The following is an 8,519-nucleotide window of genomic DNA, read 5'->3' as shown; positions in this document are numbered from 1 at the left end:
AGAGATCAAAGTCCCTGAGTATAGACAAGGAGTAAAAGATCCTATTACCACCCAATGGCGACGTGGGCCCATGGGCCGCACAGCCAAGTTAGTAAAACAATTTTCATCGACTAGACTCAACTTCGGCCAAGGAGTTGGAAAGGGGGATTCCTACAGGCAGTCGGCTCTGATACCAACTTGTGACGCCCCCAATTCAATCGTACACTAATCATCCACGCAAACGTGTACGATCAAGATCAGGGACTCACGGGAAGATATCACAACACAACTCTAAAAACATAGATAAGTCATACAAGCGTCATAATACAAGCCAGGGGCCTCGAGGGCTCGAATACAAGTGCTCGATCATAGACGAGTCAGCAGAAGCAACAATATCTGAGTACAGACATAAGTTAAACAAGTTTGCCTTAAGAAGGCTAGCACAAACTGGGATACAGATCAAAAGAGGCGCAGGCCTCCTGCCTGGGATCCTCCTAACTACTCCTGGTTGTCGTCAGCGGGCTGCACGTAGTAGTAGGCACCTCCGGTGTAGTAGGAGTCATCGTTGACGGTGGCGTCTGGCTCCTGGACTCCAGCATCTGGTTGCGACAACCAGAAAGAAAGGAAAGGGGGAAAAGGGGGAGAAAGCAACCGTGAGTACTCATCCAAAGTACTCGCAAGCAAGGAGCTACACTACATATGCATGGGTATATGTGTAAAGGGCAATATCAGTGGACTGAACGGCAGAATGCCAGAATAAGAGGGGGGATAGCTAATCCTGTCGAAGACTACGCTTCTGGCAGCCTCCATCTTGCAGCATGTAGAAGAGAGTAGATTGAAGTCCTCCAAGTAGCATCACCTAGCATAATCCTACCCAGCGATCCTCTCCTCGTCGCCCTGTTAGAGAGCGATCACCGGGTTGTATCTGGCACTTGGAAGGGTGTGTTTTATTAAGTATCTGGTTCTAGTTGTCATAAGGTCAAGGTACAACTCCAAGTCGTCCTGTTACCGAAGATCACGGCTATTTGAATAGATTAACTTCCCTGCAGGGGTGCACCACATAACCCAACACGCTCGGTCCCATTTGGCTGGACTCACTTTCCTGGGTCATGCCCGGCCTCGGAAGATCAACACGTCACAGCCCCACCTAGGCACAACAGAGAGGTCAGCACGCCGGTCTAAATCCTATGCGCGCAGGGGTTTGGGCCCATCGCCCATTGCACACCTGCACGTTGTGTGGGCGGCCGGAAGCAGACCTAGCAACCTCCATTACTAAGGAAGTCACATTACGCGGTCCAATCTTGCGCGCGCTGCTCAGTCGCTGACGTCACGAAGGCTTCGGCTGATATCACGACGTCGAGTGCCCATAACTGTTCCAGCGTAGTTGGTTAGTGCGTATAGGCCAGTAGCCAGACTCGGATCAAATACCAAGATCTCGTTAAGCGTGTTAAGTATCCGCGAACGCCGAACAGGGCCAGGCCCACCTCTCTCCTAGGCGGTCTCAACCTGCCCTGTCGCTCCGCCACAAAGTAACAATCGGGGGCCGTCGGGAACCCAGGCCCACCTCTACCGGGATGGAGCCACCTGTCCTTCCAGCCCCACATCGGAATCACTTGCGGGTACTCAACGAGCTGACCCGACTTTAGTCACCATCTGTATAGTATGTATGTATGTATGTATGTATGTATGTATAGTATATACCCGTGATCACCTCCCGAGTGATCACGGCCCAATAGTATAGCAAGGCAGACTGACAAGAATGTAGGGCCAATGATGATAAACTAGCATCCTATACTAAGCATTTAGGATTGCGGGTAGGGTATCAATGACTGTAGCAACAATGACAGGCTATGCAACAGAATAGGAGTAACCAAACAGTAACATGCTACACTACTCTAATGCAAGCAGTATAGAGAAGAATAGGCGATATCTGGTGATCAAGGGGGGGCTTGCCTGGTTGTTCTGGCAAGAAGGAGGGGTCGTCAACTCCGTAGTCGTACCGGGTAGCAGCGGCGTCGGTCTCGGTGTCTAGCGGAAGAAGAGAGGGAAGAAACAATGAATACAATGCAAATAGATGCATAACGATGCATGACAAAGCAAAGCGTGATGCTAGGCGTGCCTTAACGTGGTATGAGGTAATACCGGTGAAGGGGGAAACATCCGAGAAAGTATTCCCGGTGTTTCGCGTTTTTGGACAGATGAACCAGAGGGGGGAAAGTTGTGAGTCTGATAGTTTAGGGGGGTGTGGCGGACGAACGGGTTGTGTATCTGAAATCGTCTCATCGTGCTGAGCAACTTTCATGTTGAAAATAATTTAATCTGAGTTACGGGTTAAAAGATATGATTTTCTAAAGATTTTAATAATTTCTGGAATTTAATTAATTATTTAATTTAATTCAAAAATGTATTTATGACATCAGCATGATGTCATGCTGACGTCAGCAGTCAACAGGGTTGAATGGTCAACCTGACCAGTGGGTCCAGTGGGACCCACCTGTCATCCACTATTTAGACTTAATTAGGGTTTAGGCTAAACAAACTACTGTTTAATTAAACTAACAGATTAATTAGATTAATTAACTAGGATTAATTAACTTAATTAATTTAGTTAATTAATTAATTAAGTTTAATTTTATTTACTATTTATCTCTTTATTATTCTTTCTCTTTTTCTAAAATCCCCTTTTTTTTACAAACGTTCTGGGCGCTGGGGCCCACGTGTAAGTGGTCCAGGGCCTTGCGGGCACACGGGCGCGGGTGGGCACCGGGACCCAGCTGGGCACCCTAGCGGGGCAAGCGGGCGCGGCCATCTCCGGTGATGGCTGGACGGTGGGTGGTCTCGACAGAGGCGCCGCTTCGAGTGGAGCAGCGGCAGCGGGCAAGGGACGGCGCCGGCGTGGCCGCGGCGGCAGCAGGAGGCGCCGCCAGAGTGGGGGTGCGGTGGAGGCCAGGACGGGGCAGGCCAGGAGGGCGCGGGTCACGCACGCAGAACGGCCAGGGCGCGGTCGGAGCCGGTCGGAGTAAGGAGGGTCGCAGGCGGTGAGCCAGCGCGGGCTTCCCGTGTGCGGCGGCAGATGCGGCGCTCACAGTGAGCGCGCGTGGCGTGGGGTGCACGTCGAGGCGAGGGAGAGAGAGGAGGCCGGGACCTCACCGGGTGTCTGTAGGGAACGGGGCAGTGGATGCGGGGGAGTTCGGGGAGGTCCGTTGTGGAGGAGGACGGGGACGACGTCGACGTTGGAGGAGGCAGGCCGGCGATGGAGCGCTCCGGCCGCCGGCGTCGGGGGTGGAGGGGCGAGGGGATCGGGTTCTCCTCCCGATCCAGATCCAATCGAGGGGAGTGGGGGGGAAGCGAGTGGGAGTGGGGTGAGCGGGCGACGGGGGGGTTAGGGTTTGGGGTACGAGGCCATATAGGCCAGGGCGAGTGGGTCGGCCGAGTGGGCCAGCGGGTCGGCCAGCGGGGCCGTCTGGCCCAGTTGGCCAGGGGCCTCTACTCTTTTTATTTGTATTTTGTAGTTTGGTTTTCTGTTTTTATTCTTTTCCCTTTTCTTTATTTTCTCTACTGTTTTAATTCAATTTAAAATATTTATGCATTTTATAAAGCTGTGTCCTCTACACCATACTTATCTATGTAATATTTAATACAAATTGAACATTTTTATTTTAATGTTTGAAAACTTTTATTGTTTTCCTTTAATTAAATTTTGAATTTGTTTCGGTTTTGAATTATCTAGAGTTTATCAACAGTAATCGAGGTGACGTGGCATCATTAGCGGGGGATCACTGTAGCTTAATTATCCGGGCGTCACACGATCCTACAGGGATAAAAATGCCTACCTCTGAAGAAACTGACAAGCTACACTATCGATCCTACACGGATAAATAGCGTATCACGCACATACTACCTCCTTTCCGGTTTGCAGGGCTCAATTCAAGAAACGACCTACTCGATCCTACACGAATAAATAGCGGATCACGCACGTACTAGTACCTCCTTTCCAGTTTGCAGGGCTTAATTCAAACCTCTCACCAACCAAGGTACTCCCTCCGTCTAGGTTTATTAGTCCCGTGAGCAAAGCAGCAAGACCAAGGCATGGCAATAATTAACGGCATGCAGATGTTTAAGCCTAATTAACTCCAGCGATTTAAGTGGCTGCATGCGTGCCCTCAGCTGCGACTCGTTGCATGCTTCTTCGCGTACTGCCTGTGAGCGATTCGGAGTGCCTGCATGCAGCCGGCCGTAATTAAGGCAGCTAACTGATGCGAAAAAAGATATGCTTTAATTGTTGCGGGCTTTTTAAATCCATGAAATCATTATTGATAAGGAGGGAGATGATTCGAGTGCACTCGTTTGACCGCCATGCTGGCGTGCGACCCAGACGGGACGGGACGGCACAGTCATAATTTCAGTTTCCCTAGTTCTCCGCGGCAAGCTGGCGTGCTAAGCCATTATGCATTGAATTCCTATGACCGTCGCGCTACTTTCCCCCTATAAGTATTGTTTCCCGGCATTCTCCAATGCCACCATGACCCAACTCGCCATATCCTCATAAGCCCCCACCAGCCCGACGTTGCTCGCCACGTCCGCCATGCCCCCGCCCGTCCACGGTAGGCGACGCCGGAGGCGATCACCGCCGGAACTAGTGTTCGGTTTTTCACTGGAAGGCAGACGGAGGGAGGAGGCATTCTATCTGTCTTTAGATGGCAATGCGCAGATCCAGGAGTTGTTGGAGCGCGACTGCATGGCGGAGGAGCAGGAGTTGTTGGAGCGCGACCCCCTGGCGGAGGAGCAGCGTAACACCGATTTGCACCGCCAGCGGGACATGGAGCAGCAGTGCACCGACGCTCTGAGTCGCGAGCAAAGCGCCCGCAACTGGGCCGACTACATGGAGGCCGGCGCCCGGCAAATAGCCCTGGAGGCTGTCGGGCACGCACGCGTTTGCGACGCTGATTTTTACTACCAGCTCGTCAAGTGGGTTTCCCGCTTGGAAGCCGAAGCTTCGGTGGACCACGCCGGCATGGAAAGGGCCAACGCGCGCGAGCAACGCGCCCTATCGCACCTCTAGCAAGTCCGAGGCGAGGCGCAGGACGCCCGTGTCGGCGTTTAGCGTGTACCGCCGGCATCGTCTAGTTAGCTAAGAGTAAGTTAGTACTTGTCTAGTGGGAGTAGATAGTTAACTTGGCTATGATGGTTGTCAACGTGGAAGTCCAGTACTCTATATGTGGATCAGACCTGTTACTTAGCTCTGAATGTTAAACTTTCCGTTTGAACGTATGGAATGGGCTGTTATTTTTTTAAATGGGTTGTATTTGTCCTCCACGGGTTTAGAGGCTGACTTGTGGGCCTAGCAAGTTGACACGTACACAATCAGGAGATGATTGTACATGGAGAGGATGAGAGCAGGGACCCGCCAAGGTCATGGCAGTACGCAAGCAAGTGCCTCCTTATTTCAAGCCAATAAAAAAATGGCTCCTCCTAGTGGATTTCTGACATCTGGGTCCCATGCCATTGTCAACGTAGTCAATAAACGAGAGAATTGCACAACGAACGGCTGACACCAGGGACCCAGCAGCTCGCGCAGTTTTTTTTGTTTTGGGTTAATTTGATAAACGCCTCCGAGAAATGCCACTGCAATTTCTAAACTTTGGAAAATGCCATTTCATGCCATTTCTAGTGGCATTTTTTGAAGTCTGGAGTGGTGTTTTTCAAAGTTTGCAAACTGCAGTGGCGTTTTTCAAAGTTTGCAAAAATTGCAGTGGCATTTTTCAAAGTTTGGAAATTGCAGTGGCATTTTTATGAATCGCCATAATTGGAGTGGCACTTATCTAATATGTTTTTGAGACGGAAGCATGGTGTCAACTGGGTTGTGCGGGACACTCTGGCCTGTCTAGACAGCCTTTTCTTTTATGTTTATCACAGACCAGCCCAGTAGTTTTTTTTTTCTTTTTGAAAATGGCTAGCCCAGTTTTTTTGTGATTTGTCAAGTAAGTCACTTTATCAGGCCTGTTGGGCTAGACGAGGAGAGCTTCATTCGGCTGGCCGAGAAAATGGCCTATCAGCAGTAATGAGAAATGGGATGTACATTTTTAAAACCCATCAAACCGGCAATTAGTTTCAAATATCTTTTTTTCATTTTGTGATTTTAAATTGCATTGATTTTTATGCGTGGACAATTTATTGGATTTTATATTGATATACATTTATTTTTAAAATCAGTCTGAATGTGACTCGAAATTTTGGGATTAAAAACAGTTCAGACCGCACCGACATATGCAAAATTTCGTATAATTTTTTAACCGTGGCCACAATATGGGCTGTAATGCTAACAAAAAGAATATGGGCTTCAAAAAAACCCGTAAGAATTAGCAAATGGGTTGTAAACTATTTGAAATAATGGCAGATGGGTTGTATGTTGTTTTCCACAGATTTGAGGCTTTCCACAGATGGCCTGTATACTGTTGGATGTCCATCCAACGGCCGTCGTGCTTTTTCAATCTCTGCTCTTCCTGCTCCAGCCGCTCAAACAAGCACCAGCGAGACTGTCTGCTCCCTCCTCCCCGCGGCCGGCTGTGCTGCCGCGCAGGCCTCACTGCCCCACCATACTCCCATCGCTGGCCTAGCTATCCCTCTACTCACCCTCAGTCCCACACGTGTTGTTATTCTCCGGCGACGGTAGACGAACCAGTAAACCCTCGTACTCCTCCGCGTGGGAAATAACTGCCGAGTATTCCCTGGCTCCGTGTCGTTCCCTTCCTAGGCCTCATCGTTGTCCACTGCCCTGGTGCTCTCGGCGCGGCCTGGTCAACATGGTCAATGAACGACATCCATCGGAAGTAGACTGTACGTGGAGAGGCTGACAGCTGGGTCCACGGCCGCACGCAAGGAAATGCCTCCTTATTACGCGCAAAATAATGATTCCTCCACCTGACATCTGGGACCCACCGAAAGGGCCTCTGTATTTCACGAAAAAAATGTTATCGCCGCTGACAGCTTGGACCCACCAGCTATATCTTCGCACGCAAGGAAGTGCCTCCTTATTACGCCCAAAAATAATAATACTCCCCCTGCTAGCTGGGACCCAGTATAGTGGGCCTACTAAGTTGATGGGGATGAAGGGCTTTGTCAACTTAGTCAATATGCACGATTCTAGTTCGACTGACCGTACGATGTCCATCCAACGGCCATAGTGCTTCTTCAACATCTGGTCTTCTTGCTCCAGCCGCCCAAAGCAGCGCCGGTCGTACCGCCTACTCCTGCCTCCTGTGGCCGGCTGTGCTGCCGCGGAGGCCTCACCTTCCCCATACTACTCCCACTGCTGCCCAGGCCATCGCTCCACTCCACTCACCCACACCCCCTGTTATTCTGTAGCGACGGCAGCACAGCCGAACCAGTGAACCCTCGTACTCCTCTCCGCATGGGCATCCACTGCGGCGTCTTCCCCGGCTCCATGTCGTCCCCTTCCTAGGCCTCGCCGTCGTCCACCACCGTGGTGCTCTCGGCACGGCGTGGTCAATGTGGTAAACGACCGAATTCCATCGGAAGAATACTGTACGTGGAGAGGCTGACAGCTGGGTCCACGGCAGCCGCAAGGAAGTGCCTCCTTATTACGCGGAAAATAATTATTCCTCCACCTAACAGCAGGGACCCACCGGACGGGCCACCAGTATTTCGCGAAAAAAACGTTTGCCCCTGACTGCTGGGACCTACCCGACGGGCCACCGTATTTCGCGAAAAAAACGTTCCCCCTGCTGTCAGCTCGGACCCACCGAAAGTGCCTCCTTATTACACACAAAAAAATGAATACCCCCCCAGCTAGCTGGGACCCACCTTGGTGGGAGGCTGACTTGTGGGCCTACTAAGTTGACGGGGACGAAGGGCTTTGTCAACTTAGTCAATATAAACGATTCTAGCTCCAGTGACCGTACGATGTCCATCCAACGGCCGTAGTGCTTCTTCAACCTCTGGTCTTGTTGCTCCAGCCGCCCAACACAGCGCCGGTCGTGCCGCATGCTCCTGCCTCCTGTGGCCGGATGTGCTGCCGTGGAGGCCTCACCGCCTCCTACTATTCCCACCGCTGGCCAGGCCCTGCGGTGACGGCAGCCTCACACCGCAGCCGAACCAGTGAACCCTCATACTCCTCTCGGTGCGGGCTTCCACTGCCGCGTCTTCCCCGGCTCCCCATCATCCCCTTCCTAGGCCTCGCCGTCGTCCATCGCCCTAGTGCTCTCGGCACGGCGTGGTCAACGTGGTCAAGGAACGGCTTCCATCAGACGTGGACTGTACGTGGAGAGGCTGACAGCTGGGTCCACGGCCGCAGCAAGGAAGTGCCTCCTTATTACGCGCAAAATAATTATTCCTCCACCTGACAGCGGGGACCCACCGGACGGGCCACCATATTTCGCGAAAAAAATGTTTCCCCCCTGACTGCTGGGACCCACCAGCTACATCTTCGCACTCAAGGAAGTGCGTCCGGGCAAAAAAAACAAAACGATTCGCCCCCCCTGACCGCTGGGACCCACCAGCGACACCTTCGCACGCAAGGA

Source organism: Triticum dicoccoides, chromosome 7B (genome assembly GCF_002162155.2).
Source record: "Triticum dicoccoides isolate Atlit2015 ecotype Zavitan chromosome 7B, WEW_v2.0, whole genome shotgun sequence".
NCBI classification, from domain to species: Eukaryota; Viridiplantae; Streptophyta; class Magnoliopsida; order Poales; family Poaceae; genus Triticum; species Triticum dicoccoides.
This window is presented reverse-complemented; position numbering follows the sequence as displayed.